Source organism: Notolepis coatsorum (assembly GCF_963971535.1).
Source record: "Notolepis coatsorum genome assembly, chromosome: 13".
Lineage (NCBI taxonomy): Eukaryota > Metazoa > Chordata > Actinopteri > Aulopiformes > Paralepididae > Notolepis > Notolepis coatsorum.
In genome coordinates, this window is record NC_140177.1 from 86,590,571 (window position 1) to 86,616,730 (window position 26,160).

At 42.2% G+C, this 26,160-nt stretch overlaps 1 protein-coding gene across 1 annotated transcript in view; it reads left to right on the plus strand.

Moving 5' to 3' along the window:
• The window catches only part of astn1 (astrotactin 1), a gene marked incomplete at both ends in the record, with an annotated part of 1,409,859 nt that overhangs the window by 579,545 nt on the left and 804,154 nt on the right, over positions 1–26,160 (plus strand). The window lies entirely within an intron of this gene.

A 26,160-nucleotide genomic window follows, 5' to 3' on the forward strand; every position in this document is an offset into this window, starting at 1 on the left:
ACACAAGGTCTTTATTCAGAATTATTAAACAGAGATTTAGTGTCGCACATAATCCATGTTGTTTCTCCTCATCATCCCAGGCAAAAACTTACCAGGAGTTCCTCCTTCTTAAATGAGTTATGGTTGAAACCCTCTCACCAGTGGCGGCCGCTGGGTACTTCGCCACTAGGGGCGCTATACCAAATATTTTGCGAACATGTACAGTACAGTACTGTACCACGCAAGACTCATGGCAAGACGTGAGCGATTCGACTCACGCTCACGGCAATGAATCGGCTCTTATGAACGAGTCGCTCAGCTGTTACTACAACAACACACAACCAGTCAAATAAAGTATAGTCTAGACTCTAATTCACAACTTGAAACACAATATAAATAGAAAAGTTAGAAACAAAACTCGCCCGTCTCCAAACACAGGCAGATCTCTCCCTCTCTCCTTCTCTCTCTCACACACAGCGCGACGTGGAATCGATTCGTTACACAATCAGACCTATTATATACCAAGAATAACTTCAGTATGAGTACAGGGCTGTACACATATTTTGCATATTGTTAAACGAGCCAAGGCTAGCTATTAAACTATCGATATGAATCGAAAATCTGGGACCCTGATGTAAACAAGACAAACGTCTTTCTCTGGTCTGCATCCCCTTAACAATTGTGTGTATTGAGCCGTACTGTATTGTACCCATTCTGCAATCTGTTAATAAAGTTCTCATTCATTCATTCATTCATTCAAACATAGACGATATTGAACAAGCCATAATCCACGTATTTTCAATCCGAGAGAGCTGCAGTAGTTAAATCAATGAGCCATCGATAAATAAACAATCAGCAATGTCTCGCTTCATGAATGGCCAGCAGTAGTACTGCTCCTAAAAAAACTATTTACAACCGTTAACGTTAAGAAGAGAGAGAGAGAGAGAGAGAGAGAGAGAGAGAGAGAGAGAGAGAGAGAGAGAGAGAGAGAGAGAGAGAGAGAGAGAGATTTCTTCAACCTCGAACCTAAATTCCTTAGCAACCTGTGTTACCAAGTAAACAAATCACAGAACGATAGCCAGTTAGCCCGCACCAGCCTAGTAGTACTACTAACGTTAGCTCCCAGAACGATAGCCAGTTAGCCCGCACCAGCCTAGTACTAGTACTAACGTTAGCTGCCAGAACGATAGCCAGTTAGCCCGCACCAGCCTAGTACTAGTACTAACGTTAGCTCCCAGAACGATAGCCAGTTAGCCCGCACCAGCCTAGTACTAGTACTAACGTTAGCTGCCAGAACGATAGCCAGTTAGCCCGCACCAGCCTAGTACTAGTACTAACGTTAGCTCCCAGAACGATAGCCAGTTAGCCCGCACCAGCCTAGTACTAGTACTAACGTTAGAGAGAGAGAGAGAGAGAGACTCACTGTTTAGTTGAAACGTCCAGGGCAGGAGAGCTTGATATCCGCCATATAGCTTGTTAGCCAAGTGTTAGCTCAGCTGAGCTCGTCGACGTTAGCACAACACTCAACAAGTACATTCCTTTGTCCATTTCCGCTCGAACAGACTGCAAACTACCTGGCGTTCTATCGCCATGCTCTAAGACAAACTCTAACCTTAACCAACTTTGAAAGAGTGCCTAAGCTTAACAGTCTAAAGAAAGAACTTGCAGTCACGGCACGGCACGCTCTAAGACAAACAACAGCTAGAAGCTAGAATTGGAACATTAGAAATTGGATTCGGCCAATCAGAGATCGTCTCTGTGAAATTCTGCCATGGAAAAAAATACTGGCGTCGGCCAATCAGAGAGCGTCTCCGCAAAATGCGGCTATGGAAATTCTCACGGAAGTTCACGCTGCTTTCTAGACCGCTTCAAATCGCGCTCGGATTCCAACATAATAGTCATATTTCAACGCACAACGCCGTATGCACTGATTGGCTGTGACGGAGACAGCGATCAAACTGTGACGCGCAGTCAGAGCGCTATCGCTTCTTGCCCGGGCGAGAAATACAAAAAAAAAAAAAAACGTGATGTCACTTCCTGCTCTGGAAAACGCTGTTTTTTTAATTTAGATAATAACGTTATATTGTGCATTGGAAATACAAACATACTTAAAATGAGTAAATATTATTCATTTTAAACATGTTTATATTATTTATAGGGCTATAAAACAAAAAACAAAAACGTTTTTTTTTCTTCTTCTCTCATTTAACAGGTGGGTCGGCGCCCTAGCGCCACCAGTGGCGAGCCGCCACTGCCTCTCACGTACGGAAGGCACCCGAGGTCGCACATCAAATGTACCGATGAACTAGCGACATCTCATACGCATGCTGAGAGCCCTCATTTTTGTAGAAAGCGTGCCAGGCATTCCTCTTTCATTAATTTGTCATAGCTTCCACATGAGGTCATATGCCAAATGGATGGGAGATGATCTGTTTTATATGGAGTTTATGTTAATGTGAAATGGAAAAACCAGGAGGGATGACCACGGGGCAAAATAGTGAAGAGCCCGAACCCAAGATTAGTTGGAGGATGACTTTTCTGCTGGGAGAGTGTAAATTCCATTAACAAAAGGGCAGCATTGCATTTGATTAATTTGTCTTTTGCAGAAATTGATTAATCTTCAGACATTTTGTTTTTCTTCCTCCTCTGCAAGGCACGGAAATAGTCCAGTAGCCTTTCTCCCTTTTTCTCACTTGGCTGCTCTTGAGACGGTGAATATACTTCACACAATGGCACTGTGTCTATTTGTCTATTCAGAAGACGTGAGTTCAAGCGCTGACTGCATCTAAAACACCATGCTATTTACACAAAATGTTCTCAGAAATGTGCCTTTTGATAAGCATTATATGTTTCACGCATGTGAGTCTATTAGGCTTGAACCACAGACTGGTGTAGTTGTGAAGATCGATCTCTGCCAAGCCTTCCAAAAGTATTATCCTACACTGAATGTGTTTACATGCACATTCATGTTCTGGATACAAGCTAATGTCTGAATAAGGTGTTTATGTATCTTATCTGGCAGCATTGCTGGGTAGGGTTCCCAAAGCAACAGTTATGATTGAAGGATCAAGAAAAGAGGTGTGGACTTGAAATAGGTCAGTTGTAAGTGCATTGTGTATAGATAGATAGATAGATAGATAGATAGATAGATAGATAGATAGATAGATAGATAGATAGATAGATAGATAGATAGATAGATAGATAGATAGATAGATAGATAGATAGATAGATAGATAGATAGATAGATAGATAGATAGATAGATAGATAGATAGATAGATAGATAGATAGATAGATAGATAGATAGATAGATAGATAGATAGATAGATAGATAGATAGATAGATGGACGGACGGACGGACGGACGGACGGACGGACGGACGGACGGACGGACGGACGGACGGACGGACGGACGGACGGACGGACGGACAGATAGATAGATAGATAGATAGATAGATAGATAGATAGATAGATAGATAGATAGATAGATAGATAGATAGATAGATAGATAGATAGATAGATAGATAGATAGATAGATAGATAGATAGATAGATAGATAGATAGATAGATAGATAGATGCTGAACTGCAGTGTTATAATCACTAAGCCATTGTAAGACCTTACCAGTGTCCCTGTATCACTTGTCTCTGTCTCTTTGATTAAAAAACATCCCTATGTCCATTTTCCTTTTTTTTGGCATATTTCAGTTAATTACAGTAAAAGTCACCTAGTAAAAGTGAGATCATTGACAATATCAAAACATGCTAGGGCTGTACCGAATAGTTCGAAGCTTCGTTCATAATGTTGACATTCGAATTCTAAGTCAACATAAAAAATTGTAATAAAAAAAAAAAAACGTTTACATTTTTTTTTTTACATTTTTATTTGCCAAGGTATGGCGAGTGCCATACCTTGCCATACCAGAACGACACCCCTGATGTAGAGCATGTCACTGCAAACATCAAACGACCTGAGCCTTCTCAGAAAAAACAGCCGGCACATTTTCCATCAGTTAATTCCGCCAAAAAAAAATTAACATTTCAGTTTCAGTCACGTTGCAATGTTCAAATATATTTTTTTTTAAAGGTGGATTAATTTAATAAGAGGTGGGTCCTTCCACTTTAAATCACATCACTCCACTTCAGTCCAGATCTCAATTAAAAACAGATGTTCCGAAGAGACTTTCAAACGTGCCACAGGTGTTTTCTTTTTAGTTTTTTTTAACACAACAGACCCACTGGACTGGAGCACACCATGCTTTAATAATAATTAAGGGTGTAACAATGCATCGATTAATCGAAATGCATCGATTCTAATGTGTTTGATTTGATGCATCGATTTGAATATGTTAGAATAGATTATAATCTAAATTAATCTAAATTAATCTAAATTAAACAAATAAAAAACTTTTTAACATTTTATTTTTACTTTTTTTTTGTGTGTATTGTTTTTATTGACCTAGTCCATTCATGCTGAGTGAATCAGTTCCCCCAGCCACATTTGTGTATTCAATTTTTTTTGGCGGAATTAACTGATGGAAAATGTATCGAAAATGTATCGAATCGAATCGAATCGTGGTCAAATGAAGAATATTCATGATGCATTGAATCATTGCCTGAATAATCATAATCGAATTGAATCGTTGTGAGGTCGAATCGTTACACCCCTAATAATAATACATCAGATTTATATAGTGCTTTTCCAAGTGCTCAAAGATGCTTTTTTCCCAGTGCATCTAAGTTCTGTGAGCCCACATGCTAGGATGGCCTTTCTGCTATATAACTCAAAAGAGACATAATATCTGCATTCACACTAAACATCCAAAGCGCATTGTTTCAAATGTAAACCAGCCATAGCCACCAGTGGCAGAGCTGCTTGCATTTTAAAGGAACACTAAGATATTTTGAACTTACTGCTTTTTTTCTATATTTTATTTCCATTGACCAGCATTCTTCTTGAAGCAGTGTAAATAAATAACTCCATTTCCTTCTGATGTCTGATTTGACCAACGTTCTGACATTCCAACTTTCTCCGCAGGGGTTGTGAGGAACACTGGTACTAGCCTCTTGAAGCCACTGATTCACTCCGCTTTCGAGTTGCAACGCTCTACCACACCCACCATACACCCACCCCCGAGCTTGTCTTTGATAATCATTTGTCACAGTGTCTGATCCTGGGCAGGAACACAAGTACAAACAGAGCTATGATCCACCCTAACTCAATTAGCTCTTTGACTGACTTTTCGGAGGGGAGGAAGAAAGACAAGCAAGTCCCCTTTTTAATGTTTAGATCGTTGGAAGTTGAATTCAGCTGGGATCAGAGATCTTCAAATCTTCAAACCTTTACTCTTTAGTTGTTATTTTTCCTCACACTTGAAGATGAATAGATTTTATGTTAAACACCTGTTTAAAAAAGAAAGAAAATGACACGCACCAGTGTACCAAACAAGAATTCAATATACCACCATCTCATATCTATTCACTTTGTGAGCGTTTTGTTCACTCTTTGACAGCCAATTGAATGCAAATCGCTTATGAATTAATCACTTTTTCATTTCTTTCCTGTCATTTGAATAAAATAGGGGACACACATCAAGCCAAAGCTCTTAAATCGAGATTTTATTTTTCAATTGAAATATCTCTGTGGAAGAGTTTATATGTCTGCCTATTAATTGTAAATTCGCACTTTTCTCCTCCAATTGAATGAGAATCCAATACAAAGCAAATTGCAGGCCAAGGGTACTGCAATTAAACTCTGAGCACATTCCCGATATTAATGGGTTGGACTGAATGGTTCTTTAGTCGGCCCATTTGAATGCGTTTGGATGTGACCCTCACATTGCTTAGATGCCCTTTTTAATAATTTCTGTAATTGAGGCATAGGTTTAACTGCCTCTTTCATCTGCAGACATTTTGCGTTTGACATGACGTGAAAGCAGGTAGTGTTTAGTGCCCATTCAATTCAAAAGTATGCAGGGTCTATGTTTTGTAAAATTGGAACGCCATGGGTATTTCGTTGCCAGGGTTACATATTTAAGGGATAAGGTGTAACCATTGACCAGTGTTAAGGCATGCCGTGGAGGCGAAGAACCACCCGAGGCGCAGCGGAAGGCTATAAAACGCACACCTACAAGTTGATAATCCAGTTTATATCATGGTCATTTGCCAACAATATAAAATAAAAGCCTTTGCAATTTGTTGTGAAAGTTTTGCACTGAAAATGAAAAGGTTATGAAGCCAGGGCTGATCATTTATATAGTGCTTTTATCCAAAACGCTTTTGACAACTTATGCCTCACATTCACACATTCACTCACACATTCACACACCAACAGTGGAGGCAACCATGACATCCGTGCTCTTTAATTTTGCTATGGTTACAGGTTGGGTAGCGGATGATTTTAAAAGGGTGATTAATTTAACTTGAAGCGAAACTTGTGCGCTTTTAAAGGCTTTTAGCGCACACCTCGTCGGCCCATCAGTTTTCCCACCCAGACCATGGTTACGTAAACTCCTAGTTCTTTCCACCATGGCTGCCTTGTGAAAACAGTGCAATTGGTCCAGTCCCATTACAATACAATGTTAGAGTCTACACTTTATGGAAAGATGCTTGTCGCATCTTGTAATTGGTGAAATAACCAATATTCTACTGTGAGACAATAATTGAACCCTTGCACTGAAGAACCGTATGAGTCAGTTTTGAAATCTTTTGGACAGCCCATGTATTTACAGTTATAAAATCAATCCAAATTGGTTGTATAAATGTGATATATCACAAGAAAGTACTCCACCTCTACTGTATTGAACTATGAATCAACACAATACTCTAACTTACAATCTTTAGATAATACAATTTGAAAACATTGTTCTTCTGAAAACGACAAACAGACTTATATGTTTCTTCATCTGAGGTACTCAATTATAGAGCATCAGTTTGCCACAGATTACACTCTTAACTGATTGATTATGATAAAGTGTCCTATATTTTTATTTCATTCATATTTGAGAAGTTGATTTGATGTCTAGTCCACTCTGAATAAATGACAACAACACATTGATCAATTCTAAAATAATAATTTGGTTTGTGAGATAACATGACTACTGTAGTGTGGTAGTGAAAGGCTTACCTTCCGTAGTGTGGCAGTGAAAGTGTTAACCTTTTGCCGTGTGGTAGTGAAAGGGTCAACCTGATGTAGTGTGGCAGTGAAAGGGTTATCTCTTACGCCCCTTTTCCAAGATGGCAGCTCCATGTTTTTAAGCTGTGAGTTGTGAGATTTTATCTATTTTAAATGTGTTTTTTATGGCTTTTTTTACTACACCTGCTTGACATTGCCTTCATTCAGATACTGGCTGGACATAATCTGAAAATCTGCTTGGATTAGCTGCTTTCTGTCCGGTTTGCTGACATGTAGTGATGGCGAGATGAAGCTTCATGAAGCATTGAGGCTTTCCATCCAATAGTACCACACATGTGTCGAAGCTTCATGGTGCATTTGCTCTACTATGCCATCAAGTGGACAATAAATGTAGAACAGGCAGAGTGATGATGATGCCAATAAACAAATAAGAATGTGTCTGTTTTTCTAACAGAATGATGGCAGGGACAGAGGAGAAAGTGCTTGTGTTACTACAACATTCTATAATTTAATATAGTGTGTTTTTCTAACAGAATGATGGCAGGGACAAGTGCTTGCTTCATTCATTTTTATTCAGAAAAAGCAACTCAAAATCGACATGCCATCCTGCATTTGGATCATACAGATGTGATCAGATTAGGCACAGCAAGTTAGACATTAGAGCAAGTTTATATTTAACGGAGATGATATCATATGGTCACCTTTTTTGCGTTGTGTTTAACTTTCTTCGATGCCCCGAGGGAGTTTAGAACCCGGGTCTGCCGTGACACGGGCGACAGGTGACAGCACAGACCGCTACACCAAGGTGAATTCACTCTTCATGACGTGTAAAGTGTGTCTTTTTAAGTGGAGTGAGTTTAACTCGCAGTACCGCTACTCGCCAGTCACTTCACAACGCTTGAAGTCCATCGTGACTGACAGTGCCTCGCGCTACCATCTGTTATATATATGTTGGGATTATTAGGATACACATTTATTTGTCTTTCCCAGTACTCCACAGGATTCTCCAACGCAAATAAACTCGTAATGAATTCCTATGTCGACACTTGTGTTGCGGGGATGTTCCGGGGAACATAGGGATGATCCCGTGTTGGAGACGCGTTGCGCACCAACCCCGAAGCCATTTCCTGAATCAGTGACGCGGAGTGAGGCTTCGGGGGCGGTACCCCCCGGAGTGGGGCTTCGGGGGCGGTACCCCCCGGACCGAGGCTTCGGACGTCATCAGTACGTCACCTGATACGCGCTTCGATACAGGCTCCACTTAAAAAAAGATGGATTGCTCGACACAAGCTCCGGAGCCTTGCTTCAAACGTCACATCACTACTGACATGCTTTCCCTGAGCTGAGGCCTACTCCATCTGCTCTACAAGCTGTAGCCTCCATCTGCCCTGCTTTGTGGGCTACGGCCTACTAGCCTTCCAACTAGCCTCCACCAGCCCTACAGCAGCTGCTTGGATTACCTGCTTTCTGTCCTGTTTGCTGACATACCTTCTGTGAGCTGAGGCATACTCCATCTGCTCTACAAGCGGTAGCCTCCATCTGCCCTGCTTTGTGGGCTGAGGCCTACTAGCCTCCTTGCTGGCCTCCACCAGCCCTGCAGCAGCTAGCCTCCACCAGCAGCTAACCTCCTCCAGCCCTGCAAACTTGTTGTTGTTGTTACTGAGGAGACTACTTGTTTTGCTTCTAGCGTTTTTGGAACAGAACTACAACAGAACTACAACAGAACTACACGTTTTTGGAACAGAACTACACAAACATTCTGTGCAAGGCCTCTATTCAGTGATGAGTGTTGCAGTGTTTGGTAGCAATTAGTAGTTTTTATTAGATTTTTACAATCCTATTGGATTTTTTACAACTTTCAACACCCTTTTTAATAACTAACTTTTTTTTCTTCTGATCTTGGGGCTCTTAATTTTTTTTTCTTTTTTTTTAAACATTGTATTACGAAAATCCCATGATGTGGCTACCTTCCCTGCTACTTAGTTGGGTCAAGAACCAACATGCTGTGACCATTCTCTGGCTAAGATGTTTTGATGATTGATTTGACTTCTATGGACCTTTTATAAAATATTTAGCCCCCGTGTCCCTCCGAAAAATCCCGGCATTTTTTGTCAGATGGCCAAATCGAAAATATCTGCTGACGCCATCTTGAAAAATTTACTTTTGATCCAGAGCACCTAGAATCATGTATGAATACACTTTTTTGTGTAAGTCAACCATGACGATTCCAATTCTGACATTAGTTTGACTCTATGACATCAATTTAACCCAGAAATCCAAGATGGCCACCATCCAGTAGAGCAAAAATGTAGAAAGAGACAGCAGAGCGAAAATGTAACTTTTGAATGGGAAAGTAAGATTTGGTGTTTGGGCAGGGCTTCAGACTAACAACTTTCCCAATAGCTAGCTAGCTAGCAACAACAACTAGTTAGCTAATATAGTCATTGTAGCCCTGTGTTTGGGGTTTGTTAACCCTTGTGTTGTGTTCGAAAGCTGTTTCTTTCAGGAGTTATTTTGATGATGTTCTGAGCTTGTGCTCAGCCTTCTGTTTCAAAAGGTATCTTGGACCACGCCATCTCGCCATTCCTTGACATGAAGAACTCCTGTTGACCTCGCTCATCCAGGCCTTCTTCTTCAATAGACTGCGAGTGTGTGTGTGTGTGTGTGTGTGCGTACGTGCGTGCATGCGTGCACTATCCCTTCATACAATGGGTTTCACGCTGGCTTGAATATGGAGCAGAGGAAGAGCAAGGCTTATTTTCATACATCTTACAATAAACCACCCAACAAGTCAGTTGTGAATGACATCATGGAGAAGCTGTCTACCATCATCGCAACTAAGCACATGCCCTTCGCCTTCTTAGTGGGAGATCATCCTGTGTACGTCCTCATCACTCTGCTCAACGCCGAGAACCCAAACAAGTACCATGACATTGTACCCTTTCTTGGTCCCTTCCATACACAGTGTGTGATGATGAGCGCTATCTACAAGCGCTACAAGGGGAGTGAGCTAGGAGATGTACTTGTGGCAGGAGGAGTTATTGCAGAGGGCTCCGTCGACGTGCACTGAAAGGCAAGCATTACAAGAGGTGGCTGCGTTGCTTGAGGCTCATCTATGAGGCACTCATGAGTCAGCTGGTAAAGGGGAGGCTCATGCCCAACCTGGCTGATGAGACAAGGGAGAACCTTGAGATTCTGAGAAATATGAGTCTCTCCCAAGAACCCCGTGCAGCTGCACATGCGGCACTGGAGGATGATACTGACCTCGAGAGCCTCATCACCAATTTATTCACCCAGGTGGAGGCCAGTGACATGGCGGACTACTGGAGGGACTTCCTGTCTATGACGGATGCACTCATGCAGAATGTGCATGCAGTACATATCTGCAACTTGGATGAGTATGTCAGCTCTCTGCGTGCCATGCTGCCATGGATGGTAGTGTACGACAACAATAGGTATGGAAGGTGGCTGCCTGACTTCTGGGCAATGCTGACAGCTCTCCCTGCTGATCAGGTCGCCTTCCTTCGTACTGACTTCACTCAGTCCATCACAGGCAACCCCTACTCCAACATGGCCTGGGACATGTGGATCGAGTGTACAATGAACAAGGGCAGCAAAATGAAGTCTGGCTGGCTCTCCATCCTCCAGAATGAGAAGCAGCTGCTGGTGCACTCCAGAAATGTGAACAATTTGGCCAAGATCCGGGTGGCTCACAATGCCCTGGCCACACACAAAAAAGCCAAGAGGAAGCACATAGAATGTGGTCCGAAAAGGATGAGAGAAGATGAGCAGCGAGTGCAGGACCTGGTCGCATGCATGCATGAGTTTGATTCATTTTGATCCAGCCTCACCCACCCTCCGCACCCTACAGTCAGCCATGCCTGCCTCTGATGAACTCATCGCGGACTTCAACTCAGCCTATGCTGTGGGAGAGGAGAAGTTGACCAGCTTCTTGCAAGACCGAGTGTTCAGTAAGAAAACCTCCCTCCATGCACCTGTCCCTCTGAGCAAACGCTTGACATTTGCCAAGCAGCCCTGCATGGAGAAGCCCGGGGAGGAACTCAAAGCAAGAGCTGCTGAGATGGAGCGGAGTGCTCTCAAGGCAGTGATCGACCTGGTTGAGGTCAGTCAACTTGTGAATCTCTCAGAGTTGCTGGAACATCGTGTTGTCGAGGAATGTGTGGCCTTATTCAACTCCAATGGCACATATAGGAAGACACAGAAGAGCAAGCTCATTCAGAAGCTCTCTCTCCAATCTGTAGATCTGCAAGAACCCTACACCGCTCTTGTCGACATGGGCATGATCTGGAGGATGGCAACCCCATCAGCAGACACAAGATGGCACCCCATACAAGTGGTTGGACTATGTCCACAAGGTATCATCCATCATCCTTGGCCGCCATGGTGATGCTGACCGTATTTTCTGTGTAAATGACCCGTACGACGCAGCATACTCAACTAAAGATGATGAGCGAGATCTGCGGGTACAAGGTAAGGTACATGTCCCCAACACCTACATGAAGCTGGGCGACCCCTTCCCCTCTGCCAGTCTGCCAGAGAGTTCAAAACACTGCTGTGTAGCGTCAGAAAGAGGGGGCGGCTACAAAAAGTAATATGCAGCTATCTGACTGACCTTGTTGCACAGGGTGTAGATACAGAGATCGTCTACTCTGTTGGCTCCCACTGCACCAACTTGTCAACCCAGCAACCAATGCAGAACTACAGCTTTGACCAGTCTGAGGCTGACACCATCCTCTTCTCTGCTTACACAGTTCTACGTGAGTCAGGCTACAGTGGCCCTGTGGTCATTGATGCAGCCGACACCGATGCCTATGTCATGGCAGCGGTCATCTCTCAACAGCTGCCCGGTATGCTCTGCATCAAGAGAAAGCAGAACACAGTCTTTTTGTATTGTATTGTATTGTGCAGCTACACTGCATTACAGGCTGTGATGCCAATTCAGGCTTCTATGACAAGGGTAAGTCGTCGGTGTATGACAAGGTGGCAAAGAGCCCTATGGCACGACGGCTGCTCTCGCGGTGTGGAGATAGCCTTGACCTTGAGGAGGAGGTGCTAGAGGAGCTGTTCGAGTTCACACAACATGTTATTTATGGGACAAGAAGAGTAGCACCATGGCTGAGGCCCGTGCAACAAAGTGGAAGAGAATGAAGAACAAATCATTCATCCATCTCCCTCCAGATGCAGATAGCCTACGCCAACACTGCCTCCGTGCCAACTACTTGGCATATCTAGTGCGCCACCCCTCCCTGAAGCGACACCCTTCGCCACTCGGACATGGCTGGGAGCTGGTGGGTGGTCGCTGTCGCCCTGTCCGCCACACACGACCTGCTCTCCCATCACATCTACCTGCACCAGGGCCAGCTGAAGAAAGTGAGGAAGAGGAGAGTGAGGAGGATGATGATGAGAAGGGAGATGATGATGTATGGAGGAGGAGGGGTGATTCATTGGAATCTGATGATTCAGAATCTAGTGAGGCAGAATGCTCTGATTCGGACTGATCATGACATGTTTAAAGTGGTTTCATTGTTGGGGCGCTCCAGTAGCACACCACATAGCGTGCTGAGTCGCGAAGCGGTCGTCCCGGGTTCGTTTCCCAGTCCCGGCGACCATTTGCTGCATGTCTTCCCTACCTCTCCCCCCGTTCTCCCTCTCTCCCTCTATCTGTCCTGCGTGGCCAGAAAAAGCTGAAAATGCTATAAAGTTAAAAAATAATTAAGTAAAAAGAAGAAGAAGAAAAAAGTAGTTAATCTGTTCAAGTTACAGCTATTTAAGAGAGCGTATTTTGAAGTATAATTAGTTATCTTATCATACTGTACATTCATCAATTATTTTGCTGAGATCCTTATGAAGGTAGTTTGTTTAAAGTACAGCAGTACCATGGTAAAATTGGTTTTGACATTAAAAGTTACATTTTCGCTCTACTATATGGTGGCCATCTTGGATTTCTGGGACAAATTGATGTCATAGAGTCAAACTGATGTCAGAATTGGAATCGTCATGGTTGACTTACACAAAAAAGTGTATTCATACATGATTCTATGTGCTCTGGATCAAAAGTTAATTTTTCAAGATGGCGTCAGCAGGTATTTTGGATTTGGCCATCTGACAAAAAATGCCGGGATTTTTCAGAGGGACACGGGGGCTAAATATTTTATAAAAGGTCCATAGAAGTCAAATCAATCATCAAAACATCTTAGCCAGAGAATGGTCACAGAATGTTGGTTCTTGACCCAACTAACTCTACCTGGTGCTGGGGATCTCCGGGACCGGTGTCGCTCCCGACGCTGAACACCCACAAGACACACCTGCGTTTGATGTGTGGCCTACCCCAGGCACCATGGCTTCCCCGGATTCAGAAAGAGTTTTTGCCAAGATGACAACCCCGCTGCTCGCGGAGGACCTTCTCTCATGGACGTCTCATCTACCCGGGGTTCTGCCGCGAGGAATACGTTGTCTATGGGCCCAGGGAAATGGGAGACTTTCCCCCTATGCAGCGCGCACTTGCGACGGCAAGCCGACCAGCCCAGCGAGGAAGACCTGGCTCCTAATTCTCCTACTCCTGATGTCGGGTAACGTGAAACCGAATCCAGGCCCAGAACTGTGTCAGCTGCAAACGCCAGAGGAGTTTAGAACGAAAGACGGATTACGTCTTTTTCACCTTAATGTTCGCAGCATGATTAATAAGATGGACTCCATCAGAATATGGGCCGATTCGACTGACTCTGATATCATTGTCCTTTCTGAGACGTGGCTCAAAAAGTCGATTACAAATGATATGATAAATATAAAAGATTACAATGTCTTTAGAACAGACCGTGTGGGAAAAGGGGGCGGGTTGCAATTTATGTTAAAAACCATTTAGACTGCACCTGCATCGAATCCCTAACAAAACCGAAATGCTTTGAACTCTCATTATAGTGGTCGGATGCTACCGCCCGCCCGCTGCCACAAGCGAAGCCACGAACATACTCTCCAATCTTCTCCATAACTGGACTAAATCCGAGATGGTTCTACTCGGAGACCTAAACTGGGACTGGCAAACGGATTTACAAAACTCTTTCAAGGACACTTGTGACTCTCTCTGCTTGGTGCAACTAGTTAACTCGCCAACTCGGTTAAACCAAAAAGATTTAGAGAAGTCCACTTTGATTGATGTTATTCTTACAAACACACCTCACCGTTTCTCCGCAGTAGGCACGTTTTGTAATGATATAAGCGACCACTGCGCAATTGCTTGTGTGAGAACCTGTAAGGTCCCTAAAGGAAAGCCACGTTTCATTCATAAGAGACGATTCAAACATTTCGATGAGCAAGCGTTTCTACATGATGTTTTTAATAGTGATTTACACATTGTTTCACTTATGACCGATGTTGAGTTAGCATGGAATTATTTTAAATCCACCTTCTTGGCTATATGTGACAAGCATGCTCCTTTTAGGACATCTAGGATAAGCGGTAAAGATAACCCCTGGTTTAATGATTCTATGTCCTCTCTCATTCGACAGAGAGACACTGCCTGGGCTAAAGCAAAGAAATCGAATATTCCATTAGATTGGAATCTGTATAGGACACTAAGAAACAAATGCACTAAGCTGATTAAAAACTCTAAATGTGCCTACTATCTTAATGCAATTCATGACAATTTGAATAACCCTGCAAAGTTTTGGAAACTTGTTAAATCCTCCTCAGGTTCTATCACTCCAAACAGCCTTCCTGATCTCTTAAGGGTAAATCAGAGTGAAATCAAGGGCAAAATGGATATTGCAGACAGCTTTAATAATCATTTTATTTCTGCTGGCTCAATCTTTGATTCTAGCAACTCAGGGATGATCGCTGCAGAAGGAGAGCCAGGTCCTCCGCCACTTGACCCTGATCAACTGTTCACCTTTGCCCCCATCTTGACCTCTCAGGTTCACAAAGCTTTAATGAGCCTAGATGTAAAGAAATCTTCAGGCCCAGACAAGATAGAGCCGTTCTTCTTCAAAGTTGCTGCAGGTCTGATTGCAGAACCCATAACCTCTATTTTGAATCTCAGTCTTTGTGCTGGTGAATTACCTAGCTCATGGAAGTCGGCCATGGTTCTCCCCTTGTTAAAGGGCGGAGACCCCTCTGACCTAAATAATTATCGCCCTATTTCCAGACTGTCTGTAATGGCCAAAGTCTTTGAATCTCTTGTAAACGAACAACTGAAAAAGTTTCTAACTGACCATAATATTCTTAACGAGTCTCAGTCAGGCTTCAGATCAGGCCATAGTACTACTTCAGCGACTATGCTAGTCTCAAATGACATAATTGAAGCACTGGACAAGAAAAAACACTGTGCAGCATTGTTTGTTGATCTGTCTAAAGCTTTTGATTCTGTGGATCATGCATTGCTACTGCAAAGGCTTGGCTGCATAGGTCTTGGTAAAATGGCTTTGAGCTGGTTTAAAAACTATCTATCTGAAAGAACTCAGTGTGTTTCAGTAGAAGATTATACCTCAGCTGCTCTTACTGTAAACAAAGGTGTTCCACAAGGTTCTATTTTGGCCCCTGTCTTATTTTCCATCTTTATAAATGAACTAGGAAATGGGATAAACCCAGCACGTTTTCATTTATACGCCGATGATACAGTTGTTTACACAGTGGCTTCCTCTTTAACTCAGGCCATAGAGCTTCTACAGGATGCTTTTAATACACTACAACACTCCTTGCTAAGGCTAAGACTGGTCCTTAATGCAAAAAAGACCAAGTACATGACCTTCTCTCGCTCTCGAGCTAATACAGCTGTCCCCCCGATTCTGACACTGGAAGGGACATGCCTTGACAAAGTAGCATCCTATAAATATCTGGGCATATGGATTGATGAAAAGATGGCCTTTGATGTTCATATTGGGAACCTACTGAGAAAACTTAGACCTAAACTGGGCTTTTTCTTCCGGTTAAAGAAATGTTTCCCGTCTGAAGCCAGGAAGAGAATTGTGCAGAGTTCCTTTCTGCCTGTATTAGACTATGGCGATGTAATCTATATGCATGCTCCTTCCTCCCTGCTTAAAAAGCTGGATTCTGCGTACCATACTGCCATACGTTTTGTAACAGGTGCAGGCTCTCGCACCCACCACTGCACTTTGTATCAGTCATTAGGATGGTCCTCTCTGTACCAAAGAAGACAATCACACATGTTGATTTTTATCCTTAAGTCATTGCTAGGTAAGCTGCCCTTATATATCTCCAGACTTCTGTCCTTTTATACTTGCTTTTTTAATACCAGACGAGCAGCAAATGGGATGCTGTTAAATGTTCCTTTGATGCAGTCAGAGCTTGGTAAAGCTGCATTCTCCCACTATGCTCCCTTTTTATGGAATACGCTGCAAGTGAAACTTTGTCTACAGGCACTTCCTACTGTGAATGCTTTTAAAGGTATGCTACGATTAGCCCTTTATGAAACATGTAACTGTTTTACCTGATGCTATTGTTGATGTGATTATGCTCCTTGCCACTGCACAAATGACCCTCTGTATTTATATTTGAATTGTATGTTTTTTGTTTAATGCCCTGTTTTATGTTGAAACTTGTTGTGTGCTGTGTTGGTCAGGACTCCCTGGAAGAAGAGATATTGTATCTCAATGGGACATTCCTGGATAAATAAAGGATAAAAAAATAAAAATAAAAAACATTATGTAGTGTGGTAGTGAAAGGGTTAAACATCACGTTGGCCAACATGTTGGATAACATTCGACAAGCAGATGTCTCTGCAGGTCAGTACTGGTTACATGGTGAAAGATTACAGTGTTTTCAGCCTTTAATCACCTCGTCACCTGCTGCTCCGTGATTTCCCATCTGCGTTGTGTTTGTGTCATCCATACTTTGTTATTTCATTGGCTGTCTCTCACTGTATCAACCCTGTTAGTACATCCATAATCAGAAGAAATTACACTGGCAACGTGATCTACTTCCTCAGATCATGATGTTTATTTTCGTAAGCATAGCCTCGTACAAGATGTAACCAATTCTGTAATGTCCTTGAACAGTCTTTGAAGGAAAACTAAATTCATTATTCTACTGTCTCTTCTGCTTTTAGTCCAATGGTGGTTGCGGCCTCATCATAGCCAACAACCCTTCCCTGTTAGCCGAAGCTAGCGATGATGTGGCATTCCCTTCCTTCCCCCCCGTGAGGAGAGGAGGGATCGTTTCAAAGTCTCTGTCGTCGCGTCTGCTCTCCTCCACGCCGTGTCTTAGTCTAACTTACCCCGGAAGGAACTCACATCTCATAACGTCTTTCCCCTAGCAACGGGGCCCGCCCCCTTTTCTCGTTACTAAGTGACATGATACCATGGCAACGACAGTCTGGTCTTTGACATACTAAACGATGTGGCCACACCACTATGTGACGAGCCCAGTGCCGCTGCAGACATTGACCTGGGCTCGCTTGAGAGCTCAGCTGATAACAGGCCCTCATCTGCAGCCTCACTGGATACAGACAGTGACTGATACTGTCCTCTTACAACTAATATTTACGAGTAGATGCCATCATCTGCAGATATTTACATTCTATTGTAGGAGTGCGGAACAAACGGACTGCCAGACGGTTGTTGGATGCGATACACACAAAGTGCAATGTTTACTTCCACCTCCTTAACACTTTCTCCGCCAGAAACGTCATACAACGGGTTTCAAGTTCATGCGAATTCTGCCAGATCACGGCGTACAACGTTATTCTGATCATATTTTCGCCATGGTATTCATATTTCACTCACGGAGCCTTCTCAGATGCTGTCTGAGCCAGCACAACTCTACAACACTTCAATACTGCCACGGTGGCTGATCGGCGAGTTGCCAAACCGGATATGCTCGTTGGAGCTCGGTCCGTCCGCGTGTATCGCTTCCGCAACGGAATTCGGTTTCCGGGTTCCTCTGATTGGCCGCAACCCCCGCGTGACCTGCCCCCCTATCCACCGCTCTGCCGCTGCCACGCGCGGCAGAGCGAGCGGCCGCTATCCACCGTTCTGCCGCTGCCACGCTGTCCTACGGCGTTTTTGGCGACCATAGTGTTAAGCTCCAGGAGAGAGGGGAGGGGCTGAAAACCCGCAGTTCTTGCCCGCCTGATGGGAGCCGAATCCCGCATTTGATTTGTCTGATGAATACCCCCAAAACCGAATGCATGGAAGTATTGATTGCGCCGTAACAAATCATTAAAAAAAGATACCGTTAACTGGAATATGTTGTGCCTTTACACATATGTTGGATTATGTAATTGGTTTGTCATGACAAACAAATAAAACTAATGATTTGTTAGGCGTAGTCGTTCTATATGAATTGAAAATGGGGGACCCTGATGTAAACAAGACAAACGTCTTTCTCAGGTCTGCATTCCCTTAACAATTGTGTGTATTGAGCCGTACTGTATTGTACCCATTCTGCAATCTGTTAAATAAAGTTTTCATTCATTCATTCAGTCAATACTTCCATGCGTATAAATTGAGGAAGCGAGCGCGTCCGCGGCCGCTCTCTCACAGCGGCAGAGCGGTGGATAGGGGGGCGGGTCACGTGGGGGTCGCGGCCAATCAGAGGAACCCGGAAACCGAATTCCGTTGCGGAAGCGATACACGCGGTCCGTCCTCTAAATCCGTCCGGCCACTCGTTTATCGTTGCGGGACTCAAGACACACACCGTGGATATGGATCGTTGCCATAACTCAATAATCAACATGATATTGAGTTCAGTGTTCAAGTCACGTGACTACGGCGGTATGGCACGGTAGTTCGCTCTCGTAAGTGACAGACCAATTAAGTTATTATTTCACCTCTAAAGAAAGAAAAATCCGCGCAACTTCAGGAAAAGGTTTCAATACACTAGATGTGTGAATGACACGTCCTGGCAACCGTGCAGAGACAAGACTGTTGTCTAAGAAACGTGAAATCGATTGGCGTTCTGCCAAACAAATTATGTCAGACAAAGACACCCCTGCTTGGGCGTCGCACCTAATTGCGGAGGTATCTATCATCAAAGATTCATTCCAGCTAAGGTTTGATGAGCTCAGTGAATCGATCAACGGAGTAAAGAAGGACACACGGGCTATTCTGCAAAGAATATCCAACGCGGAGAACCGTATCGGAGCGGTAGAAGACCAGATGGCCGTAGACGGCAAAACTTTGAAAGACCTGACGGGAGACGTGGACTACTTGAAAACCAAATTAACCTACATGGAAGCGCAGAGCAAGAGAAATAACATCGTATTGGTCGGCCTGAAAGAGGGAGAGGAAGCCGGTGACCCGAATAATATGATTAATGGCATTCTGAGATACATCCTGGATTTAAAGGACACTGACCAGGTACCAGAGGTAGAAAGGCACCATCGGACTCTCCGACCCAGACCAGACCCATCGGCACCTCCTCGCCCGTACATTATACGGCTGCTGAGATGGAACGACAGGCAGGACATCTTGAGAGCCGCGGGGAAGAAAAAGAAGCTGACATGGGGAGGAAGGCCGCTTCACGCATTCCAGGATCTACCCGTGGAAATTAAAAAGCAGCGAGCCGGTTATACCGACATCAAGAAGAAATTGTGGGACGCGGATGTCCGTAATGGTATACTGTACCCTGCGAGGCTGATAGTCACCATCGACGGCGAAACATCCATCTATAATAACCCCACGGATGCAGCGAAAGGATTGAAGATCAAGCTTCCTAATATTTTTGGTTAATGGACAGAGCATAGAGGTATGACACGCCCACCACTCACTGACAGTTGACAGTTGACAGTAGACATGACAACTGAGTTATTTAGTGTGGGTGATGACTTGAGCAAGATCCCGTGCAAGGTATGCAATGAACATTAAGGGCAGCCTCTTTCATTATACTGTTTATTATTATAATACATTTTTTTTTGGTTTGTGTGTATGTATGTATATATATATTATTTTGTTTTCTGAGGTTATGTATTGCACTGCCCCTATAGTAATAATTTCGGATGCACGGATCATGCATTTAATTAAGGACATGGTCTGATCACTGCGTGCGGCTAACTGTGTTTATCAGTTTGTTCACGGACAGGGGATGGACACAGGTTCTATCTCCCTTATATTATGTGTGTGCCCTTTTATTGGCACTTCTTGTATGGTTTGTTATGTGTTTTGTGTGTATTTCCCCTTGTTGGTGCAGACCATTGATAACTTCAACATATATTCAGTATTTTCCTTTTTATCCAACCTTTTCAACAAGCTAAAGCGCAATATAATTTTTGATGGCCACAATTAACATGATTAGTTGGAATGTAAACGGGGTTTCAAATAAAACAAAGAGATATAAAGTCATTAGTCATTTGAAATCCCTGGACTGTGATGTTGCGATGTTGCAGGAGACACATTTGAAGGATGAGGACTCTATTAAGTTGAGACAGAGATGGGTAGGCCAGGCCTACTCAGCACCAGGTACCGGGGCATCTAGGGGCGTCAGTATTTTAATAGCAAAACGACTGACGTTTAGACTATCTCAAAAAATTATTGACAAGGATGGCAGGTTTATCATTCTATCAGGTTTTTTACAAAATACTAAATGCACATTAGTAAATGTCTATGCACCCAATATTGGTCAGGCCGAATTTCTATCCAAATTGAGTGTGGCATTATCTCATTTTGCGGCAGACCATATTTATTTAGGAGGTGATCTCAACCTAGTTAGTGACCCGGCAGTGGATAGATCGGGCCACCCACTCATATCAGATGGTGCATTGTCAGCAGCGCTCAATGAGTTGCAGGTATCTCTGGCTTTGACAGACATATGGCGGGTAGTAAACTCTCTTGCCCGAGAATATACTTTCTATTCACACGCTCATAATTCGTACTCAAGGATTGATTACTTTCTTTTTTCACAATGTACAGTTGAGAATGTGATAGAGTGCAACATCCATAATATTATAATCTCAGATCATGCCCCCATGTCAGTGCGCTTAGCTCTCTCTGTAAACAATCACAAAAGTAAACAATGGAGATTTAACAACTCTTTGCTAAAAGATCAAGAGTTTGTATCTTTGATAAATGAGAGAATAACTGAATTTATAAATATTAATCTAAAATCTGTCCCTTCAATACAAATGGTGTGGGAAGCATTCAAAGCAACTTGCAGAGGGTGGATTATTAGCTATTCTACAGCCAGAAAGAAGAAAATGATAATGAAGAAAAACAACTTAATATTAGAACTTAAGGCTGTAGAAACACAACACATGCTTAACCCTGGAAATATACAACTGAAAAATACTATGTTGATTCTTAAGACAGAGTTGCAATCAATTATACATGAGGAGACAGCGTTTGCTCTTTTCAGACTCAGTAGGAAATATTTTGAATCAGGAGATAAAGCCGGTAAGATGCTAGCACTAAGATTAAAACAATTAGAAAATCGCCAATCAATACCATTTATATGTGATAGTACAGGTGCAGTTATTTATGAACAAACAGAAATTAATAAAGCTTTCAGTGATTTTTATAGTAAACTATCAGTCAGAAGGATCTAAAAAACAGGAAGACATGGATATATTTTTTAAGGACATATCCTTACCCACATTACAAGAGGTAGAAAGGGAGCATTTAGAGGGTCCTATCAGAGAATCAGAAATCATATCTGCCATGAACCTCCTTTCAACAGGGAAAGCACCAGGGAATGATGGATACACCTTAGAGTTTTACAAACAGTTTCAACACAGGCTAACCCCACTGCTTACACTAGTATTCAATGACATAATAGTTCATCAATCCATGCCTCAGAGTATGTGCCAGGCTACTATCTCTTTGTTACCTAAACCTGATAAAGATCACTCACAAATGGGTAATTATCGTCCCTTAAGTTTATTGAACAGCGATTATAAGCTATTTGCTAAGATCCTGGCCATGCGCATAGAGACAGTCATGCCTTCACTGATCCACCTTGATCAAGTAGGGTTTATTAAAGGCCGCCACGTTTCTAATAATATGAGGAGACTATTTCATGTCATGTCAAAAGCAGGCAACCTACAACAACCAGCGGTAGCTTTATCCTTGGATGCTGAGAAAGCTTTCGACAGAATAGAATGGCACTATCTGTTTTATGTTCTTACCAGATTCGGTTTTGGACCCACGGTCATACATTGGGTGATGGCGCTCTACAACAAACCACTAGCTTCAATTAAAACAAATGGCATTATATCTCAACCGTTTCAGCTATTCAGGTCCACCCGACAGGGTTGTCCGGTTTCTCCATCACTCTTCATCCTCGCCCTCGAACCGCTGGCATGTGCCATACGAGCAGAGGAGAAAATCACGGGCATCAATATTGGGGGGCATGACTTTAAAGCTAATCTGTATGCAGATGATGTACTATTAACACTAACACAACCCTGTCAATCAATCCCACAGGTGATGAAGCTGATTAAAGCATTTGGGGAGTTTTCAGGATATAAGGTGAACTTTAATAAGAGTGAAGCTATTCCTCTGAATAACCTGACCCATCCTTCACATATTGGTTCTGCCCCCTTACAGTGGAGATCACAAGGTATGAGATACCTCGGAATAAACATCCGGACACCTATAGACACGATTTTTGATTCTAATGGTCCACACCTCTTGAAGACAATTAGGGAGGATATTAAGAGATGGACAGTGTTACCCATTTCATTATGGGGTAGAGCAGAGATAATAAAAATGAATATTTTACCTAGAATATCATTTCTAATATCAGCTGTTCCACTCAAATTCCCCTCGTATTGGTTTAAAGAGATAAATAAGCTATTTACAGGTTTCTTATGGAGGGAGAAGACACCTAGAATCAGCTACAAGAAATTGATGAGACCAAGAAATAGCGGTGGACTTAGTATTCCGGATGTTTACTCATACTATCTCTCTTATAATGCCAGATTCCCCTTGTCATGGGGTTACATATGCAAGACCGAAATAGGCAGTTGGAAATGGATTGAGGAGAATATTTTATCAGACCTTAGTAAGACGGTATCCTTGGTATCATTATGGTTTCACCCCAAACCTAACTTTAAAATGGATAACCCGATAATAAGATTTTCATGTGAGATAATCAAAACCCTACAGAAACGGCTAGCCTTCAAAGGGATCTCTTTACCTTCATGCCCCATATGGTCTAACCCCCTGTTAATGGCTGGGGGCAGCACACTAGTAAATACTTCATGGCAGGGTAAAGGAATAAATCAACTAGGACAGATTGTGAAGGATGGAGAGACGATACCTTTTAATGAATTGAAAGATCTGTATAATTTAAGAGATAGTGAATTCATGTTGTACTTTCAGTTGAGATCTGTAGTAAGATCAGTATCCATGAAAAATAGAGATATGGGGATACATAAGGATTTGGATGACAGACTAAGAAGGATCGCTTCAGAAAGGAGGTCAGTATCTAAGATCTATAGGTTACTCTCACTTAGCTCATCAGATGGCCTGGCCTCCATTAAACAGCAGTGGGAGAGGGATTTGAAGGTCTCCTTGACTGCTCCACAATGGGAGACGGTTTTAAAAAATACAACAACATCATCAAAATGTGTAAGATATAAAATGATACAATTAAAGGTAGTTCATCGAGCTTATATTACACCATGTAAAATTAAAAAAATGGATCAAGCCATCTCAGATTTGTGCTGGCATGGATGTGGGGAGGTAGGAACACTCATCCACATGTTGTGGCATTGCCCCACAGTGAAGAGTTTTTGGCACAAGGTCATTTTAAGACTATCCTCTATTCTCAGTGTTAAGATACCCTTATGTCCAAAAGTCTGCCTCTTGGGCATAGGGGTAGTTGGTATACAATCAGCACTTACGCAACGCATCATTACACTAGCACATATGTCAGTTAAGCGTACTATCATGATGAACTGGAAGATCCAAAAGCCAAATTGTTTCTGCATGGACACCTGGATGAGGGATTTCATGGACCTATTGACAATGGAACGAGCAGCCTCAACGCTCGCTGAACATGACCATGGAGAGGACGGTCCCTGGATCTATATAAGGACATATTTGGAGAATACTTATGACTGAAAGCAGGAGTGTTTGATCTGCACCCCCCCCCACCCCCCCCCCATTTTGTTAGTATGTTTTGTCTGTATTGTACCGTTTGTGAGTTTTGTTTTGTCTGTATTGTACTGTATTGTATTGTTTATTGTTTGTGAGTTTAGTTTTGTCTGTATGGTACTGTATTTATGTTGAGCTGTTTTGTGTTTCAAACTATTAATAAAAAAAAAAAAAAAAAATCGACATGATTTGGGCGTATATTAGTATTATACAAACCGGAAATGGATCACCTCGATCCCCATCACATAACTGGAATCTGTTTGCTCCAGTATCATCCCCCATCGCTAAGAGGAAGCTGCCGTGAGTTTCAGTGTTTTTGATTATTATTATCCATACAAACTGCTCTGATCTATATATCACCCATACTACATGAAGCATTTAACGACGATCACGGAATTATAAACGACCCCCCCCCCCCCCCCCCGTTCACCCGCGCATGATCAGTCATAACGTTTAGGACCATGTACAGTTGAAATTTTTAATATAGCGTCGATCGGTATCAAACAGCATTTGATAATCTATATGCATTTGTGCCTATATCTCACGTTCTATGAAATACTGCAGAAAACGATAACATATTTATATTCTAGACGGTATTTTCGTATGAATGTGTGAATGAAAAAGTAAAACGTTCCTACATCCTGAACGATAGATAATCGATGTTGAATGGGCCATAGTAATGTCAATTTAGCAATACAATTTAAAAAGTTATAGCCCTGCAAAGAAGGTGAACATCTCCATAGACTTACAGTACTGGCAGAGAATGGTATAAGATGATCAAAGTGGTGGCAGGGAATGTGTTAATACAATCTAATACGTCATCACGTCAACCCGTGTGACTACATACACAACGTCAATGCCCTCTAACCACACCCTGTGCATAACATTGAACATGGATGTGACAGAATGTGAATGTGAATTCTATTGTCCATTATTGTCCCCCACAATATACACATTGAAAAACAAGGCTACTTCCTTCAATGGTGACATATTGTTACCCAGGTAACTTATAATGTATATTGTTCCCCCTGTCTTGCTTAATTTCCTGTTAAGCACATTGCCCACTCTTTTGCCCCACACATTGTCCAGTGTATAGCCACCCTAGCATAGCATTTGAAATAAAGAAAGGACAACAACTACATGTTGTCATTTAACTGACGCTTTTATCCAAAGTGAAAAGTCAAGTCAGCAGGAAGGGTACAACTCTGACAGCTAAGGGTAAGTAACATTGTTTGTCAAACAGTGTCTAACTTGAGTGCATAGTAGTATAGACATACAGTAATATGCATAGTAGGTAGTAATATAGGCAAGGTACATTCCTTAGTAGCAGAGTGCATAATAGTAAGCCATTACGAAGGTTAGTATTGTGACTGTGAGCGATTCTTCTTCATTTCAGATATTGATTGAAGAAGCGTCTTTAGTCGACAACAAACAATTTTGCAGGTTTTGGCTGTCCTGACTGACTTGACTTTTCAAGCTGTTGAGATATTATAATAATAATAATAATAATAATAATAATAATAATAATAATAATAATAATAATAATAATAATAATAATAATAATAATAATAATAATAATAATAATAATAATAATAATCATAATAATCATAATAATCATAATAATCATAATAATCATAATAATAATAATAATAATAATAATAATAATAATAAAACACAAATCAAATGTGTCAGGGCAAGGTTACAGCTATAAACTTTTTAAAATAAAAACATCTGCAGCGATTTTCCTCAAATGAGCCTATAGAATAGCTACCTACGCCACAGTAGTCTGTCTGTCTACCTTATATGATGGCTGCATAGCAAATAATACACTGTAGGAACAGATGGAGGAACAAAGGAAGAAAGAAAGACACAAGCAAACGGACAGGAGAGAGGCACATTCTAGTTCAATTATATAGTTTGTTTTGTTGAATCATTTCTGTTTTCTAGCGGAATTGGTGGCGAGCATTTTGTTCTCCGACAGTCTC